We start from the raw sequence: 21,914 nt of genomic DNA on the forward strand, positions 1-21,914 counted from the left end.
GATTGTGGGAAATCGTCGACCACGCTGGCGGGATCGGTATCGGGGTCCTGAAGTATTTGGTGTGGCGAGCTGATTGGCCAATCTATGCCTTTGGCTAGAACTAGTGCTCGCAGGTGTATAGGAAATTAATACATGACTGTACTAACAAATCGTAACGCTTCGTCCGCTCACAGCTTTAGGTACCTTTTTTTGACGCGACTTATTGTAGATTTACCGCAAATGACATTAATTACTTGGCTGGAAAGCTATAGTACCATGCTGCATCAACTTTATGACTTGAATGTAAAGTCTCTCAAATGTCCAATATGTATTTTAATGCGTCAATATTTAACATTTGCTATGTACCTAGTTAAGAGTCTTTCGTAAATATTTTTTTTTTATTTTGGTGCAATAAAGTATATTTGTATTTAAAATTCAAAAAATTATTTATTCAGTAGGTAATATAGTTACAGTTTTAATCGCCAATTTGTACATAACGAACTATTTAAATATTATATGATAGTACTATGTTCTCGACACTCAATGTTTCATTGAGACTTACTTTACGCATGTTAATACGACAGACTTTTAAAGTTAAATATAATGCATTTTGATTTTCGAATACAGATAATTTATGAAGTTAACATTTCAGCATCGAGCACCGTACATTTTTCGACGACGACTCTAGTAGTAGGCCGAGCGTAATATTGTTCCATGCTCTGCATTGTGGAACGTAGAGTTTAACGTGAATCGTTACAAAAAGGGGTTACGACGGTACAAACAGTTTTTTTTTTGGTGACCGTCCAGAATTAGCTGAAACGGAAATGATAATACTGGAGACGCGAATAAATATGTTAGACATGGCTGTGGGACGCGGTCTTTATATACATAAGCTCACGACTATATCCCAATTGGGGTAGTCAGAGGTATATCCATCGCAAGATGAACTATGTACCTATACCTCATCGAGCTTTCTGTTAGACCAACGTGATGTGGTTGTGGCTTGTGGTAATACAAATAAATTATTGAGAGGTTTTGTTAACAGAAATCAAATCCGTACATGGTTTTTCAAAAAGGGCTCGCGTTTTTTTTTTCACTTTATTGCGACGCAATCGTCTTAAAATACGTAGACTATATACGAAACGTACGTACGGTCACGAGCATTAATATGTATACACTTTGGTACCATGTCACATTAACTTTTTTGACAAATTGAACTGTAAGTCTCACTAAATGTCAAATATGTTAGTGCGACAGAGTCCTAAAGTGGGTACATTATATTGTTCATGACTGTACGTAAGCATCTTAGTTTACAACACAGTCTCGCCAACATAAAAAAAAAATGCATTTGGACGGTGAGGATTACCACAAACCGAAATTAAACCTACCCTTACGACCGCTTAGGCTTCCCTCAATCCCAATTACTTTAAAACCCCAAAACGTTTTAACGAACAACTCTTAGTAATAACTATAAAATTCAAATATGCCTCGCTCATATTGAATGTTGAATTCCTTGCGCCCTCATACTTTTTATTATTACCCGACTGCGGTAAAGGAGTGTACTGTATATCAGTTTATTATGCAAAACTGACGACCCGAGTTATTGCCATGGGGTTGTTTGAGGAATGTTGAATTGTTGATGGGTTTTAATTTACTAAGGCAGACTTGGGGATTTGAGTAGATTACAGGACAAGCGTATCATTACTCGTGTCTGTGTCTTAGCGGCCTCCGTGGTCCAGTGGTTGAGCGTTCTGCTTACGATCCTGCTAACTCTGAATAATCATGGTTCGAATCCTGATGGGGACAAATCACTTAGTGATCCCTAGTTTGGTTAGGACATTACAGGCTGATCACCTGATTGTCGGAAGGCACGTTAAGCCGTTGGTCCCGGTTACTATTTACGATGTAAGTGAGTAATCGTTACATGAGCCATGTCAGGGGCCTTTGGCGGCTCAATCATAACCCTGACACCATGGTTGATGAGGTTGGTCATCCACCTCACAACCCACACGATTGTTTTAAACTTAAGCTTACGGCTATATCCCGGGATAGTACATCTATCGCAAGATGAACTAAGTACCCAAACCCGGGATAGTTAGAGGCACATCCATCGCACGGTGAACTAAGTACCCACACCTCACCGAGCTTTCTGTTAGACCAACGTGATAGGTGGCGAGCCATTTCGCCGTCTATAATGGTCGAGTCAACTGTGTTAGTGAAAAGTACTTAAGATAAATTAATAACTCATTGGTGCAAGTCCAGTACCGGTATCCGACTGAGAAGCAAGCCGATGTACAGTCATGAGCAATATAATGTACCCACTTTAGGACTCTGTCGCACTAACATATTTGACATTTAGTGAGACTTACAGTACAATTCGTCAAAAAAGTTAATGTGACATGGTACCAAAGTGTAAATATATTAATACTCGTGACCGTACCACAGGACTACAATGACGGTTGCAGTGTTTTAAAATGGGTACTATTTTTCCATTTTTCGCGGTTCTGTGCGTACTCCGGCCAGTCCCTCCGGCAAGCGTCAAAGTCGTCACACCATCAAAAAGAAAGAAAAAACATGGAAAGAGGAAGGGGAGGCCTTTGCCCAGCAGTGGGATCTTGTAGGCTAGATTAGATTATTTTTTCAAGCAACTACCTATTCGTATAGTTTTAATGCGGGCTGTCAAAATAGCAATATTCGGATGCATGGGTGTTAAATGGACGGTGTAGGTCGTTAGACGTTTTATTTGTAGGGTGGTATTTGTATGGTGGGAGCGTCGCGACGCATCATTCACGGTTGGGCGAATTGTATGACGGGCGAACCATACATACTTACTTACAAACATACTACAAAAGCGAAAGAAAAATAACGGAACAGATTTATGTGGCGAATATACAAGGTGTTAGTAACATCGTAACGAAAACTTTGAGGGATGATTTAGACCATGATTCTGAGTTGATATCAAGTGGAATTTTCCGTCGCAAAAGTATGGAATTGAAAATAATTTAAAAAACACTAAAATTTTTATGAATTTTCGGACGGAAAATTCTACTTTATATCAGCTTAGAATCATGGTCTGAATCATCCCCCTCAGTATTTGTTACGGTGTCACTAGCACCTATACGTGTAAAGAATTGAAAGTAATTAAAAAAAATATATCATGAATTTGGCGACGGAATATTCCACTTGATATTAACTCTGAATCATCGCCCTCAGTATTCGTTACGACGGCACTAACACCCTGTGTAGTATGTGGTTAGCCAGAGGACCAGCCCTAGTCAAATTAGATACTTTTTACGAAACGTCAAAACGAAAGTTTCCTTTGAAGTTTGTATGGTCACTGTCCTGTGACGTCATCAATAAAAGCGGCCAAACGTCGTGCTCATTGTTACTTAATCATAAATAAAATTCGAAAATAAGTCGAAAAGTAAAATGTGATTGATTTTTGATCATGAGACTAGCTTCTATTTCTAGTTTAGTATTTTGTAATTTATATTTGACCCAGTCGAACGCCCTATAATAGCGACCTGCTGTCCCGTTGCTAAGCGACGTGCAGACGCCGCCGAGGCGCCGAACCGACCTACAAACAGATTCGGGTCATACCACGTTGAATGGAGACTATGTCTACCGCTGTTAGATAGATAGATAAAAACATTTATTTGGTCTACAGACACACATGCATACAAAAAGAAAAAGATTAGATACAGACAACCAATCAACAGAGACGAAGCTCTGTATTAAACACGCCAGGTATGTATGTGTGCTGTAGCAGCGCAAATCGGTCATAGCTCAGCGCAAGTTTTTGCTCTCACGAACAAAACGCTGTTGTTGTTACTCTATGGTTTACTGAGACTTATCTGGCGAATTAATAAAAGATGACACAAGAATAATTGCCAAGAGGATTTCTATGACTATGTAAGTTTACATCAATAATTATGATCTCACATTTTTAACCGACTTCAAAAAAGGAGGTTATATGGAATATTGTTGGAATTGCCCAATATTAGTCTATGTGGGCATCGAAACACGTGTGTCAACTTCATAAGTCTATGTATGTATGTATGTACCATTCGGTTGGGCAAAGACCCGTGGTCTTTTCCCATTTACTACAATCCTGCCACTGGCTAAAACCTCTTCCTTTTTTTTGAAGTGACTTATTTTCCCGCAAATGGCATTAACTACTTCATCATCATTAAGAGCCACGCTCTTGTCGATTTAGCATTCTCCAATCTTGTCTATCAAAGGCAATTCTTTCACTTCCTTATAAGACACGACGTTCACCTTCTCTTTAATATATTCCATGTAAGGTCTTCTTGGTCTTCCCCTTCCTCTCTTTCCTTGCAGCTTTCCTTCTATGACGTTTTTATTAACTACTTGGCAGGACAAAATCAGCATCACAGAAAAGATCCAAACACAAGTATCGAACTACCAACGCAAATGATATAAACCCTAATAGACTGTCAAAAATCAACCCACCCCACTCAGAAACTATGGCAGAACCAACAAAGGGGTAGATTGACAATGACGGCGAGACAAAACACAATCGCCGAGCGTGTCACCCCTCATATGACGACTTAACTCCTGACTACATTCACAGCGGAAGCGTGCGCGGGGAATCATAATAAGTGTTTGACCACGAGCGGTTGTCCGCGGTTTGGATACCCGAAGGGAAACACAAGTACAAATCACCGAACGAGAAACAGAGACTGACAGACAGGAGTGCATACCCCACGAAATCCAGATAACCTAAGGCACGGTGTAGCGCTAGCGGTCAAACTCTTTATACTATGGTATAGAAAAAATCCAGGACTGAGATGATGACTGACAGAGATGGACGGAAGAGGAATACATGAGATTGGAGAGATAAGAGGACGATAGAAAGAATCGTTAGAAGACATCCGTGGTTTATAAACGGGAGCGGGAAAACCTGCCAATGCCGCGTATCTTGTGCGTAAACGCAACCTTATAAAGAATAGCGATACAGAAAGATCAGAACCTATTATGGTGTTTGGTTTCTGTTTACGCTGTTATTTGTCAATCTTGATGGAATCGTGGGGTGGTGTGGCTATTGAAATCTGTTAAGCCATTAGCTGGACTTGAGTAGGTATGTTGGAGGTTTGTAACATGACATATCATCACGCCTGTAGCCCCGAAGGGGTAGGCAGAGGTTTACAGTACACACCCACGCCAGCTACGTTTAACTCCCATTTAATAGGACGAGCCTATTGCCATATCTATTTGAAGGTTTGAAGGAAAGGGAATTGCGATTGATCGTACTGTATTACTATGCTTTGAAAACCATAAATTTATATTTCAATAGAAAATTATTGTTTGTGTTGTCGTTATAATGGTTTATAATGACTTAAATAGTTCTACAGAAGAAAGCCAGAAATAAAGACGAGGGAATTTGAAGTGGTGATTATAGATATTGAAGATAAGATAGTGGGGACGTTGTTAAAAAAGATCATACGCCATCTAATACTAACCAAATCGAGGGTACAAATCAATTAATGAAGGCAGATAAAGCTAAAAAGGTACGCCACGATCGAAAACCATTTAATATCAGAGATCCTGTAGATAACATTGTTTAACATTGTTTTATTATGTGCTTTAATCCTGTAGATAATTTTGGGGGTTTTCAAAAATTATGAACGATATAAGTATCAAAGTCTAATTTCTATTAAAGTCAAAAGACGATGAAACTGTGCGTCTTTGATATCTGATAAATCTATAAAGCATTAATAAAGAAATTACGACCATCATCAAACCCATAATAAATCCAAGAACCCATAACTAACTAATCACCATACTATTATTAACTTGAAGAAAATCTATAATCTTGGAGCAAAATGCGCAAACAAATTGTACGCATGCGTCGACCCCCACCCTTATTTCGAATTTGTGGTGGGGGTAGAATCAATACACTCCGGCGCCGCCAAGTCTGGAGCCCGGAGATAGGCTGTCTCTATCGAACTAGTAAAAGAAAAGATGCGACAGAACAGGATGGAGAAATGGGTGTGGCTATTTACTAAGATTATGTACTTAAGATGAACCTATTCATATAGGCATAATGGAAATTATGATAAAGACGGTGAGAAATTTGAAGCGTAGGAATGGGATTTAAAAGATAATGCAAGTAAATAAGTCTGAAAGGATGATATTGATAAAGTTATTATAAATGTAGATAAAATTCAAATTATAACAAATGATTGAGCGTAAACGAGAAACGCCACACGAGGTAACCTTCTTTGGCCAAATAGTTCATCAATTTAAGAGCCACGATCTTGTCGGTCCAAATAGTCGGGCCAAATAGTTACAGAAAACTTAAATAAGAACCCACGGTGATCTGAAGAACACTCAATGTAATTCTTCTTACTCTACAAGACTACTGTTTTGAACAAAACAATCCGTTTAAAAATTCTGAAGATAGAGAAGAAAAGAGTGGCTGGAATGGAATTATTTGAAAATATTTAAAGACACGTGTTTTCACACTTTCATGTGAAAGAAAAGCACGCTTTTCCCGTCGTTAACAATAATGTTACAAACAAGAATAATATTAGAAAAAAAGTAGAAGGTAAGCTATAAGAGTTTCATAGTTCCGATGAGAGTGAAACTAAAATATTTAGATTTTTTACAACATAAATTCAACAGAATGAATAGATGAATAGGTACTCACAATGTCGTCAGAAAAAATGACCGCCATATTGAACTTCCGGCGTGATCCGGATATGTCCAAGGAAATGCGATAGTCTGTATATCTATTAGCGAATTAGGGGAGACGAGTGGACATGTTGACATTATAGGGGATTACGGTGTTAGGGGCGAACATTTTGCCAAAAATATGAAACTCTTGTTATTTTTTTCGGAAAAGCTAATGGACGATTTCCATAAGTTTTAATGCATTTTTGTCATCAATCATTTTATAGAGCTAGATTTTATCGATACGAATGTGTTCATGACTTTTCGTACAGTAGACTTATGTTGAATTTTGTGCTGCTGCATTATTTTCTGCATCACTGAATCATACAAATTCGATCTATTTGATTTGGCATTTTTAACATTTATCTTGGGATTTTACTTATAAATGCTTGAGATATTTATTTGCAAGAAAGAACAATTTTGTGGAGGATAAATTTTTCACGTGTCGTGATGTTTCAAATCGGAAATAGGGTGTGCTAAGAAAGTCCGATAAAAAAAATGACAATATGTCTGAAGATGAAGAAACTAAGATGGGTTGTGAAAGTGAAATAATGAGAAGTAGCAGAATCTAGTTCTAAGAACTCAAAAAGACAATTCTAAGGGAGTATTTATAAAACAACTAGATTTGTTTCGATTTTCGGTTTTCGATTTGATTAGCGAGACTTGGAAAACCAAGAAGCTTTCTACAGTATTGTTGGAAACTGAATAGAATTAATCAAACAATCTATCAATCAAGTCGAGGCAAGTAAAGCTATCATCGCTGCTGGAGATGTGGGGGCAAGGACCCCTGAGGTGACGAAATGGCACAACCTGCCTGTAATGAATGACTCGGGCATTTTGATAATCCTACAGAAAGTAAACGCAAATATACTTTAGAAACAGAGTTGAAAGTAAATAGGAAGAGAGTGTTAAAGACTGGGCACTAAAAAGTACAACAGACCAACTGGTAAATGATTTTTGTACCTTTTTAATTAAAGTTTCATAAACGTTGTAGATAATAAAAAAATATTTAAAAATAGTGAAAAATTAGCAAGTTTTCTGTAAGAAAACAGAAATATAAACGGAATGCAGATACTAGTTATAAGTTTAAAATCGGTATTTCGAAAAGTTTATGGACTCATGTTTCAACAGGACAGTAATATTTTGTAAGAGATGGAAGACATACATGACCACGAAAATCAGTAATCTATCCTAATTTTTCGTTAACAGCATCATCCATCCAATCTGTTTGCTATAACGAAGGGATTCATCCAATAATCGGTGGGGTCCCTATCTTGCAAATAATTTGCAACGATCACAACAGGAGACCAATTCAAAGTCAGAAGTACATAAATTAAAGCCAATCGGAGTCTCTCCATGGGAGGTGCGATGCCCTAACGAATCTTAATGACAGGGCGATGAATTACAAGATAATTAGGTAATAGGTTGGTGTTTTAATTAAAGCGTATGGAAATTTTGGTTAGGATGGAAAGGGTGACGAAGTATCGGCAAATATGGAACATGTATTTAATTTGGTGGATTATACGATGGATGCGGCTGGAGAAAACAAACTTGTCAAAGGTTACCACACATACATACTTAAGATCACGCCTATTTTCCGTTGGAGCAGGCAGAGACTACGGATTTCTTCTTACTACGATCCTGACACACAACTTTCGCTTCTTCCACTCACATCAATGACTTCATACATGCTCGCTGTTTTAGATTATCTGGCTTTTCTCTAAAACATCTTGAATCTGATCTGATCCCTGGTGGTGGGAAGTATAGGTTTCTCCGGTGTAAATATTTAAATGCAATAAATACTTTAATGATTAAGCAACAATTTAATTTAAAATTTATTAACTATAGACATCCTTTTTTTGCAAATTTCGAATGAATGACGGTGAGGTTGGGTGCAACTTGCAAAAATAAAACGCACCCTGAATTAATGACGTATCGTGACGATTTAAAAGGTCAATGACTTTCCCACCCTCAAATATTACAGAGAGAACCCAGAGCAACTACTAAGGCCAGTATTAAACTTTTCAACGGTAAACTAAATTCATAACATGGAGTAATAACCCCAAAACAATTGTACGAACATTTACAAAGCACCTGAAACTGAAAATTGAGTTTGAGCACGTGGCAAGAGCACTTACCTCGACCGGGAGCGGCGAGCCATCGCGACGTCTCGTTCCCACTTTAGATATAGTACTAATTCCTTCTCGCTCTCTCACACCCTGGTTGCTATCAATTGCGTAGGAGATTTAAAGTTCTGGACTTAGGATAGAGCCTTGATGCACCAAAGTTTTGTGCTATAAGTGGTTGCAGTGCTGCAGTGAGTTGGAGCCTGGGGGTGAGAGAACGGGACCGTCGCGGAGGACGGTCCTCAGAGGAATGGTCCAGACTCCCGGCAACGCGCCAGGATGCTGCGTTGCGGACTGTCAACCTCCTCAAACGCTCATAAGGGGTCGGCCCGCGCATGCGGCTTAGCAGCCTCTGGACCTTCCTTCTTGCTTACTCAAAAGGGGCAATAGGAGATTTTTTGAATTCTCCCTCCCTCTCGCACTCGAGGGGTGAGCGTAGAACTCGGAGGGTGAAGACGTTGATGGAAATGCATCTCTGACTCGGATTTCCGTTCGTGATTTTGTTTATTGATTCTCGAGTCTTCTGGGGAGTTATTAATCCCCTTATCATGTCAGTTAGAGATTTACTGTCGCTTTTATGAAGACCAATAAAACTTTTTGTAGTCATTAGTTTATGACGTTAATTTATATCGATGCATTATTGTTGATTGCGAATACGACCCCAAAGCGACCCCTGTAAGGACCCACCTGTGACCACTTTGGTCGACAAAAGAGCACTGATTGACAAACCATTTAAAAAATCAACAATCCCCCGAGGGTTATTGCAAGATACATAACAAATTTTAAAGCTGAAATAACAGAGTTGAAAATTGGTGGACGCATGAAAAGGGGTGCACAAAACGAACCCCTAACATAACCGACAATTATTATTTACGAATAAAGCAAAGCGACACTATTGAGTAACCGTTCAAAAGTGGTGATTGAGAAAAATAAAAAAGCAATGATGATGGTATTGTTTGCTAATTGGTCTTTGTAAAAAAAAAAGAACAACAAAAACAGGATTAGAAAATAAGATACTAAATGAAATACGACTGTTTTATTGACGAGTATTATTTTTATTTATAGACATTTTTTTTTTACATTTAGCAGGGCTAACATGCCAACGTAATAAGATTATCGATCGATTTAATAAATTTTATCGAAATCGATGATTGTTTTTTTCCCTAACATGCGTGACACGTGATTTTGTTCGTATTTTGACAGAACGATATGACTTACGTATTTGGGTTCATATATTAGCACCGATCGACAAAACGACATAATTATATCGTAAAGTGACCGTAAAAATTTTATCTTGTTGCGCATGTCAGATGTCAGCCCTACTGAAGTGTATCGCGATCGACAATTTTGTCGAGAAAATAATAATTATGGTGTATGGACCCTTCTAGTTCCTCCTCGTTACCTAGATGGCGTACGTAATTCGTATAGCTGATTCAGTATAAACGTTTTTTTTTCTAGTTTACCATTATTTCTGAGACTTCCTATTTGTGCTACAAGAAGTAAAATGTAACTATGTTAAGATTCAAAGTATAACTATGTTACCCACTGAATAAAGATATTTTTGAATTTTTGAATTAATATATTTTCTTTAAATAATTGATTAAACATACTTTAATACTGTACTGTTACCGCTGTTACCTTCGCGAGTTGGAAGGACAGACGGGCAGACGCTTTTGTAAAAAACCGGACCTGTCAAATCTTCAGGTCAGGTAAGCGGATCCTGTGAGAAAAGGGATAATGCTAGGGAGATGATGACCGTACTGTTACCTCTGTATACTGCATAAGTATAAAGATTGGGAAGGCACTGTTTCCCAAGCCACAGGTTCGCCTAGTTTGGGAAACAAAGTTTCAAATGTTTCAATGCATAATGTAAAAACTCATTTGAATACGCGTTATTATTAAGAGTGATCGGGATAGGTAGTGCCATTTGGGGTCAATAACCCTGAATGTTGTGGTTAACGTGGATATGACCGCGAGATTTTTGAAATTGCAAGATTGCGTTACATTATAATATTCTAGTTTTAAGATTCGAAGATTGTAAATTGTCCGTGAAATATGTTACTTTTATTATAATTAATACGACGGACGACCTCCGTGGTCCAGTGGTTGAGCGTTGGACTCACGATCCGGAGGTCCCGGGTTCGAATCCCGGTGGGGACATATCACACAAAAATCACTTTGTGGTCCCTAGTTTGGTTAGGACATTACAGGCTGATCAGCTGATTGTCCAAAAAGTAAGATGACCCGTGCTTCGGTAGGCACGTTAAGCTGTTCGTCCCGGTTACTACTTACTGATGTAAGTAAGTAAGATGTAGTCGTTACATGGGCCATGCCAGGGGCCTTTGGCGGCTCAATAGTAACCCTGACACCAGGGTAGATGAGGGTGGTAATTCACCTCACAACCCACACGATAGAAGAAGATTAATTATATATATTTACCTTAACAGGTAGGTCTAGTCAAAAAGATCGCTCCGAATCGCACCCGGTGGGAAAGTACTCATTACGCTGGCGGCGTCCACGCGCTTGCCAGCGAAATGTGCTGCACTAGGTTCGATTCGGCGCGGAGGTCACCTCCATTCTGCCGTAACCGCTTGCTTAATTGTCTAACAAAGTTTATGGTTTTGGTTTATGGGTTTATAATATTGTGTTCTTCTTGTATTAAATAAAAGTAACCTGTTTGAGATATCATAAAAACAATGCAAACACGTAACATACAAATTACTGAAATAATTCACAAAATAAAAAGCCACATTCATCATCGCTTCATCGTGAGGAAACCCATAGTTCCGAGAAATACATTTTCGGAGATATGTAACCTAACCTGTATTGGTTTTCTCTTCGCGGGTTGGAAGGTCAGACAGTCAGTCGCTTCTGTTAAAAAACCAGACCTGTCAAATCTTCAGGTTAGTGTGAAAAACGGGGATAATGAATTTACAAAATAAAAACAAAAGTTTAATAAAACATCGAGTATGGTGTTTCTAGATTCAACATTTGGCATATCCATGTTAAGGCAAAAATATCGCAAATAATGTATCTGACTTGAGTCAAGCGATGAGAATAAACAATTCAATCTCCAAGAATCCGTAATCGACAACCCTAACGCCAAAGAAGCAATGAGGCTGAAGTAACACAACGGGAAGGGCAACAGGGACACTGACAGCTTTTGATAGAAGTCCTAATGAAGTGGGGTGCTTGTAGATGAATATGCATTTGGTTATTGCATTGGATAAGATTGGAGTGACTTTACGCGTCGGTCTTATCACATGCATACACATACAGGGGTAAGCAGAGACTCATCATCAGCCCATTAACGTCCCCACTGCTGGGGCACGGGCCTTCCCTATGGATGGGTAGGGAGATCGGGCCTTATACCATCACGCGGGCCTAGTGCGGATTGATGGTTATTAACGACTGCTAATGCAGCCGGGACCAACAGCTTAACGTGCCTTCCGAAGCACGGAGGAGCTCGAGATGAAAACTTTTTTTTTGTGGTCACCCATCCAATGACCGGCCTTTGCGAAAGTTGCTTTACTTCAACAATCGCAGACCGAGCGCGTTAACCGCTGCGCCACCGAGCTCCTCACAATCGCAGACCGAGCGCGACTATGGAATTCCATTTGCTTCGTCCTGACATACTTCTCTCGTTTCCTCCACGTTCATCAATCGTTTCATACACGCACGCCGCTACAGAGTAGAGATCTACTGAACTGAAACCTTTTCTAAAGACATCTCCAATTTGGTCAATATACGTCCTTCTAGGTCCTCTGCCAGCCCTACCAACTACCTTGGCTTTGTATACTAATATGTTAATCAAATTTTACAAGCAACGCCACATTAATTGGGACAAAAGCACTCTACGGGAATTCTATCATATGCAAGATAAATATTGACTCATCGGTTGACAGTAGACTCACACACTCACTGGAGAGTAAAACCCTGGCACAATATTGACTTAAAGGGTTGAGCTAACTTGTCAATTCAGCAAATTGAAACTAAGTGCATATTGTCATGGTATCAAAATTGAAGTAATACTATTTCTCTATTCGTGACTGGCAGAATTGCCGGTTACTTATATTCCGTCGGCGTATTCTAAGTTGATATGGTGCTCAATCGTTGCTGTCCTATCAATGCCGCTTAGTGCTTATCACCAGATATATGCTTCCAACTATTTTAGACATAAATGTGACCGGATGGCCGGTCACTCGGCTATTTATGGCTGTCGAGGCCAAGATACGGAAATATAGGCTCGATCGTTATAGACGGTGATACGTCTCGCCAGCTATCACGTTGGTGTAGCATAAAACTCGTTGAGATGTGGATACTTAGTTCATCTTGCGATGGATGTACCTCTGATGAGCTTATGTTGAAAAAAGCACAATCGGCGACCTTGAGTTTTAAACTTTTGGGAATTGAAGTCGCTCATGTCTGTAGGTTACCTTCGAGTCCCTACATGTGACCCCTGAGTGATGCTAATCGCACGACACTACCGACTGACTGGTTGCCACTCTCCAGACAATGCCTTGTCACCAAGTGACGAAATACGTGTTGCGGCATGATGTCTGGAGAAGCTGCCAGGTGAAAGGTCCGTCCAGTTGCACTATGCGTGTGACAATCACAATGCTCTGGTGTACGCACTGCTGGGCAGTTAACATATTTCCTGTACCTCGCTCCACAGCTTTCTTCTTGTCTGTTCACTCTTCCTCAAACATACATACATAAACTCACGCATAAACCCACCGTGGTAAGCAGAGACTACGGTATTCCATTTGTTTCGATTCTGATACACTTCTCTTGTTTCCTCCACATTCATCATTAGTTTCAAATTTCACAGGTTTTGCAATCTTTGAACAAGCTTACCCCGGTGGGAAATAGGCGTGTGTTTATGTATGTATGTATAAAACATAATCTCAGCCCACTTGTCAGAGTTACGATCAAATCGCCTACACTTTGCAGTCATGCCTCCCCCGCTGGGCGATGTAGAAAATAAAGTGTTCTGTCCCAATATGGGGTTTTTGGCATAAAATATCGATTTCTCCTACAAAAAAAAAATCTGCCAAGATTGTAATGTAAGGGAAACAGAAGACGGCAAGGAGCTCCATTCCTTTGTCGTTCTTATAATTAAGGAATAAGTCATTCCATTCTTTTTTCCTTCTTATAATTAAGTTCTTATGTCCGGTGGTATGTAAAAGTGTGGTACTTAGTTTTGCAGGCGAATATAAAAGTAGTTTCATTTTTTTTTGTCCCGACCGGGATTCGAACCCCGGACCTTCGGATCGTGAGCCCAACACGGTCGTTGTCACCGATAGTGTAGAGGCAAAATGTAATGTACATGGTAATATAGAAGTAGGTACTCACCAAAAATATAGGTTTCGTAAATCGTTATCGAAATATCGTTTCGCTACTAAATCTATCAGGCACTTCGTTGGCTTGTTCTAAGGCACTTGTGGCGTGTGGTGCTGTCTCATTTACATCGCAGTCCTTATACCTGGGGGGAAAGAGAAGGATATATTAGAACATTTAGAATACTATCATCAAATTGATACGTGAGAACATAAGCTTAATAACATTGAATTAACTTTGCTGGACTGGAAGCGAATGGTTGGGCAAATGGATGGCAAACGTGCGCGAAGAAAGGCACCTACGAGGTGGTCTGACATCCTGAGGAAGACGGTGGGGGGCAGCATACAGAGGGCGGTCCACGCAGCATATAGCCGTACCGAGTGGAAAACCATAACCTGTGGTCGCGATCCTCAGCAGTCAGGGAACGACGAAGAAACGTTCAGTTACCTGTCTGCCCTGGCATGTCGTAAAATCCGACAGAGGGATTGTGTCCTTTCTAACATGATAAACAATTGGGTCGTGTACAGTCATGAGCGATGCGATATAATGTACCCACTTTAGGACTCTTAGTGAGACATTTAGTGAGACTTACAGTTCAATTTGTCAAAAAAGTTAATGTGACATGGTACCAAAGTGTATACATATTAATGCTCGTGACCGTACTACCTAGTCAATATAAATTATGAAATTTTGATTTACTAAATAAAGACAGATCCAAAACTAACGAAAAACGTCATCGTCAAAAAGCAATGTTTATGTCTACCTTCTGTTGATTCCTAGTCAATGGTACGGAACCCTTCGGACGCGAGTCCGAGTCGAACTTGCCCGGTTTTCTTTAAAAAAGGCGCGTACGTGGTGCCCACTACGTATATAAGGCGACGTTAAGCAATTACAATGAGCTTATGATAAACAGCTTAGATACTTTGGGGTAACTCCAGATCTCCAGCATTTTATACGTAAAAATTATATTGTACTATTGTATTCGTAGCATTGTCTTGTCTACCATATGATAAGTGATAAATCATTTTCTAAACTAATTCGGAGAGAGTCGGTACTTTAGAGAAGAAGCCATCCAGACATTTTGTACATCTTTTATCGTGTGGGTTGTGAGGTGGATGACCAACCTCATCAAGTGTGTTTTACTTCAGTTTAGATAGTGGCGCCCAGCACGGGACTCTTTTAATTGTTTATTTTAACGCTTGTTTTGAGTGCAATAAAGCGTTATTGTATTGTATAGGCTACTTGATAACCTAGTGAAATGAGACACATTTTACGAAACGTTAAAACGAAAGTGGTCTTTGAAGTTTGTATGGAAATACTGTCCTGTGACGTCATCAATAAAAGCGGTCAAACGTCCTACTCATTAATAAAATGAAATTAATAATCTTAATTCATTTATGAACAAAGTTTGTACATAAATCGGAAAGTAAAAATAAGTGTGAGTGTGAGATTCATCTTGTTTCTAGATTATCATTTTATAATTTATTTTGGACCCAGTTAAATACCCAATTGCCTTAAACGATTCTCAGTACCATCTCAGATCTCCATTGTTTGTTTGGTCCCGGTTACTACTTACTGATGTAGGTAAGTGAGTAATCGTTACATGAGTCATGTCAGGGGCCAGGGGCCTTTGGTGGCTCAATAATAACCCTAACACCAGGGTTGATGAGGTTGGTAATTCAAATCACAACCCACACGATAGAAGAAGAACCATGTTAAAATTCCATGTTTTAAACAAATAAATTATTATGATATTCATTACAGCCGAAATAAAAACATCCCTCGCATTGCGAAAGCACGTTCTCAAAACGATTGTTTATGTCAATTGCTGCTCTAAACAGAAATGTATTGATTTATCTTTATCGCCATCTACAGTAATAAATCGTATCTATTACATTAGATTTTTTAGTTTAATCTAAACTATAACAATTTTAGATGGGAACTTGCTAGTGTAATAAATTTAACCAAATCAAAACGACATAAAATAACTCCCCTCGGGCCCTTATTTGTAGGGCTGTAAGGGTCTCCGATTTGATACAGATGTAACATAGTTTTTTTTTATCTCTGTTGTATTTGCTCTTCGCCCCAGACTTGCCCGAAGGCATTGACGAGGCCTAAGATGGAGCTCGTCCAGAAGGTGCCTGTTCACTCTGGCCTAAAAAGCACCCGGGTTATATGCTTTAGGAAATATAGAAGACGGCATAGAATTCCGCTCCTTAGCATCTATCTTTAAGTGCGAAAATTAAGAAAAAATAGTAAATACAAATATAGGTTTAAAAAAAGAGTTTGACATTTTTTCAAGTCTAATTTCCTGAGAACGCTAGATCCCCCACTATATATTAAACTGGCATGTAGTGGGTATAATATGTAGTAAACAGTATGTGTTAATGGCATCGTAGCGAATACTGAGGGGGATAAGTCAGCTCATGATTCCGAGTCAATATCGAGTAGAATTTTCCAAACCAATTTTCCAAATTCGTGTTTGTTTTTTAATTGTTTTCAATTCTATAGTTTTGCGATGGATAATTTGACTTGATATTGACGCTGAGTCATCTTTCGTTACGATGTAACTAACACACTATACAAGTACGTAGGTACTGGTAGCCATGCGTACGTATGGATGTTAGTGACACCGTAACGAATACTAAGGGAGATGATTCAGACCATGATTCTGAGTTGATATCAAGTGGAATTTCCTGTCGAAAAGTTCATGAAAATTTTAGTGTTTTTTTTTAATTATTTTTATATATTACACTTAATTTTTCATCCGCGTCGTGTATTCAACTTGACTCATTAGATTATTTTGTAATTTTATATCAGCCCATAGTCATAAGTCCGGCCAAGTAGCGAAAACCATCCGAAGCGAATGTACAATATGTCATGTCAAAAAATAATTTATCTAAGCGAACTGTATAACGCATGAGGCGTCACAAACACCAAAGCGGCATCCCTGTACGCGGTCCCATTTCGGGCGCCACAATTCCGCTAGGGAGCAAGACGCCGTATCGCCACTGCATCTGTCTCTCTCTAGGCGCCAACCGGCGGCGCCGTCTGGGAAAAGTCTGGCGCCTCCGTGGAGCCTGTTATATAAACCTGGATGCCCCGGGAATAACGGGAATAAGAGAATATCTTGCTTGGCGAAAAATCGGCGATCGTAAAATTAAATTGGGAGTTTCGCAATGAAATATCTGCGTCTTTGGTGAAGCTCTTGCTTTTAAAATCAGGCAAATGGCGGTTGTGATGCTTGATCAATAATTATCTATAATGTATATTTATTGTATAATGTATACTACTTATTGTAATTAATTAGGTATCTATATACAATTTGATTATTTTTCATTTAAGTTTTTTTACGCGTTACACTGCAGTTGTACAAGTGTATATCCTCTACCGAAGTTTGTCTAGAAGAGATCGCTCTTAGCGATAAGGCGCCTTTGGCCACCTTAGAATAAGTTTCCTGTAAAGGTATTGTAAATTTGTGTTCAATAAAGTTATTATTATTTATAACAAGATAACCTTACAATTCTGTGTCTTCTAATTAGTATTTTTTGTGATATATGATTTGACGAAAGCAAAAATTGAGACCACTTTTTGCCTGGATTCAAACTAGCTCGTATATTGCGAGGTAGAGTTATTGAAAAGAAATATTTATGAAGATGCTTTTTGGCGGGAACGTGAACGACATGGTTGGTTTCTTCATTGAATCATTGGTGCTAATTCCTGCAGACGCCATCTAATTTTATTTAAAGTTATATCTGTCATTTTCTTATCCGCCGAAAAGGATAGGGACGGGTAATCGACAAGCATAAAACTTACGGAACACACGTCAATTTTAAGCACAAATCTAAAACAACCGTCTAAAAATTTTACATTGGCCAATAACCCGACAGAATTGTGTTGACAGCACACGTCAAATGGTTTGCATACCAGCGAGATACCTTTTTGATTCGCTCGGGTTATTCATTAATTTACTCATTCTTCCTAAAACTAAGAGCTGTCAATCGTCCGTCCCTTTCCTTTTCGGCGGATAAGAAAATGACAGGTATAACTTAAAGTAACATTTACTCTGTATTGATTGACGTGTTCACACGCAGATACAGTGTCTGGGGCGTATGCAAAGCTGAACATTACAAAAATCTCGCGTGCGGAACATCTTCTGCGTATGATACCTTAATGATATCAAAGATAAAAAATAAAGAATGAACCTGGAGTGCTATCATACAGCTGGATACCTAAAAAATCTTATCGTATTTTTACCACATTCATATTTCCTCCAAAATTCCCTTTGGTAATTCCAACTTTGATAACCCTTAACATCACATTTAATTAGTAACATACCTAAACATATGTGTAAACAATTATCATACGTGGTATCCCAGAAGTATAAAAGCCAAGTCGGCATCAGACTATACATCAGTTTGACAACGAACAACGTACCAACATGCGTGGTGTACTAATCTTCATATTGGCAGTAGCGTCTGCATCAGCAGGCACTATTGTGCCAGAACCGCGGACTGAAAGCAACTTCTTCTGCCTGACGATAAAACCACAAATGGACATGGAAGTCACTGAAGCTCGTCTTGACCACGGCAAATGGATTAGCGACCCTCCGAATGTCGCTGAGAAAGGCAGCCCTCTGGGTACCAAAGTTGCAGCAAATGGCAAATTGTTGATCTGTTCCTCTGGACGTGAAGACACACATACGGGTACTGTTGGAGGAGTTACGCTGAAAACATCCGACGGGACCAAGATCAAGTTTTGGTGGGAGAACCTTTGGAATGAGTCTTTGAAATACGGCACGCAGCTCGTCAGCACCGAGTACAGTGTGACTCCCCGCGTTATTGGCCACCAAAGGGTGGAGTATGTGATTGCAAAGAAATAGAACTGCATACATAGACCGCGTCCGTACCAATAAGTGCGCAAAGCAAGCCAACAACATGACAACTCGCAGCCAGTCCTGATATCATTTTGTCTTAAGATCCATCGGCCCAACGCCAAAACGCCATTTCGGAGAATACATTTGCGAACATACGAGTAGGTTTGAAGTGGGATTGCCAACAACAATGGAAGAAACAATACATAACGCACTAAACTACAGTACTTGCAAGCGGACTTATTGCTGAACAAATTCTATTCTAAGTAACAAACAACAAATTAGTGTGGTAATATCTGCAACATTTTTATAATGGTTTTATATAATAAAAGATAGAAGAATATATAAGGTTGTTGTTATTTAAGTGTTGTATTTAATGTAACGATTAATCTTATTTGGTTTAGCTGCCGAGCCTTTCGTCAAATAATATATCACAAAATATACTAATACAAATAATAAGTCGCATCATTTTCATCAAATCAAAGTTTTCATGCATGCTCGCCGATTTAGACAAATAATCGAATAACTCCTACAAAGAAATCGTTTATTACCTCCACAACATAATAGTAAAAAGTTACATTTTGTTTTAATTAACTTATGTTTGTAGAGGCTGGAGCCTAAACTAGGTTACCCTGTACTATAGGCTCCAGGCCTCCACCTCCAGAATAAATATGGTTAGTACACTGAGTAATAAACGCGAAAAAAAGAAAAAAGAATATTAATAACTATTTTTTCAGTTTGAATTTAAGTAAAATAGACTATGCAGTAAAGTAAGTGTGTGTGTGCGAGTGTGTGTGTATGTGAGTGTGTGAACAACTACAACTGATGGTGTGTACTGAAATCAGCAACATTAAGTACTAAAAGTACCATAATAGTACTTAAGACCAGCCAGGATGTGGCCATTTTAACCCCCAGTTGGTTAGAACGCTTGCCTCCCACTTTGAAGTCGCAAGAAAAACGGTATAACGCTAGGGAGATAATGGCCCCGATTCCTGCAGACACCTCCTAACTTTTCTTTAAGTTATACCTGTCATTTTCTTACCCGCCGAAAAGGAAAGGAACGGATGATTGACAGCTCTTAATTTTAGGAAGAATGAGTAATTGAATGAATAATCCGGGCGAATCAAAATGGTATCTCGCTGGTATGCAAACCATTTGACGTGCGCTGTCAACATAATTCTGTCGGAATATTGGCCAATGTAAAATTTTTAGACGGTTGTTTTAGATTTGTGCTTAAAATTGACGTGTGTTCCATAAATTTTATGCTTGTCGATTACCCGTCCCTTTCCTTTTCGGCGGATAAGAAAAAGACAGATATAACTTAAAATAAACTTAAGATGCTGTGTACTGAAATCAGCAACATTAAATACTAAAAGTACCATAATAGTACTTAAGAAACAATCGATTGAAAGCCGTAGATGTACGGACCGCTAACCAGGTTAGCATTCAACCAGCCCACGCCTTCCGGTAGCCCACACAACTGGAGCTTTGCGCTCCGAAAATACTAACTCGTATTTAGATCATTCATTACATTCATCACAGTATGACATGGTACTCCAGTTGGTAGAACGCTTGCCACTTACTTTGAGGTCGCAGGTTCGAATCCAGCACAGGCCTAAACCAATCATCACACCCTTAGCATTATCCCGTTTTTCATAGGGTCCGCTTACCTAACCTGAAGATTTGACAGGTCCGGTTTTTTACAGAAGCGACTGCCTGTCTGGCCTTCCAACCCGCGAAGGGAAATACAGCCCAATACAGGTTAGGTCACATACCTCTGAAAATGCATTTCTCGGGAATGTGGGTCAGCACAGGGGTAAACCAATGATTGTCGAATTTCTTTTCGAATGCATGTTTGGATCATAAATGATTATCATTATTATAATCAGCGGTGAAGAAAAACAACGTGAGGAGACCTACATTCCCGAGAAATGCATTTTCGGAGGTATGTGATAATGTGACCTAACCTGTATTGGGTTGCTTTTTCCTTCGCGGGTTGGAAAGTCAGGCAGGCAGTCGCTTCTGTAAAAAACCGGACCTGTTAAATCTTCAGTTTAGGTATGCGGACCTTGTGAAAAATCGGGGATAATGCTTGGGAGATATGATTACCATGACATGATGATTTTGATGGGAGTTGGAAAATAGAAAGTAGTGTGTTAGGTTAGCACTGTAGTAAGTAATATTAAACAGAACGACTAGGTCAGTACTGTCTATAACGCCCGGTACTAGTTAGACCTGTCAAAGAAACAGAAGCCAGTGTTGTGACCTCGTTGTGACGTTCATTAGCATAATGAAGTATCAGTCGGGATTAGCCCGAACGGCCACGTGAATAACAAATATCTGTGATCCAAACATTAATTTACACGATACTGTTTAAGCGTTGGGCTCAGGATCCGGAGGTCCCGGGTTCGAATCCCGGTGGGGACATATCACAAAAATCACTTTGTGATCCCTAGTTTGGTTAAAACATTACAGGCTGATCACCTGATTGTCCGAAAGTAAGATGATCCGTGCTTTAGAAGGACGTGAAACCGTTGATTCCGGTGTAAGTAAGTAGTCGTTGCATGAGCTCAATAGTAACCCTGACACCAGGGTTGATGGGGTTGGTAATCCACCTCACAACCCACACGATAGAAGAAGATAATAAGAAAAAATTATATTCTAGTTTATGTCATATTCTTCAACCGTTTAATTGCACTGTAGTGAAATATTCCCGAAGTTTGTTATGCAACCACTTCCGTAGGTACTCGATTATATTTGTGGCGATTGCAGCACTTTGAAGTTTCATTTCCTATGATCATTGACCTCGTATATAGAAATAGACTACCAATCTTTGTGAAAAGCATCCGCGGCGCATCTTGTCACTAAGCGACGGCGTGACAAGATCTTTTTTTTGACGT

General features: G+C 39.2%; 1 protein-coding gene across 7 annotated transcripts in view; it reads right to left on the minus strand.

Moving 5' to 3' along the window:
- The window catches only part of LOC126378322 (talin-1), a 135,932-nt gene that overhangs the window by 100,699 nt on the left and 13,319 nt on the right, over positions 1 to 21,914 (minus strand). For all 7 annotated transcript variants that reach the window (XM_050026521.1, XM_050026520.1, XM_050026518.1 and 4 more), the window contains exon 2: positions 14,157 to 14,286. The gene's annotated coding sequence lies outside the window, so the exon portion shown is untranslated. The remainder of the gene's footprint in view (positions 1 to 14,156; positions 14,287 to 21,914) is intronic.

This window comes from Pectinophora gossypiella, chromosome 26 (assembly GCF_024362695.1).
Source record: "Pectinophora gossypiella chromosome 26, ilPecGoss1.1, whole genome shotgun sequence".
NCBI classification, from domain to species: domain Eukaryota; kingdom Metazoa; phylum Arthropoda; class Insecta; order Lepidoptera; family Gelechiidae; genus Pectinophora; species Pectinophora gossypiella.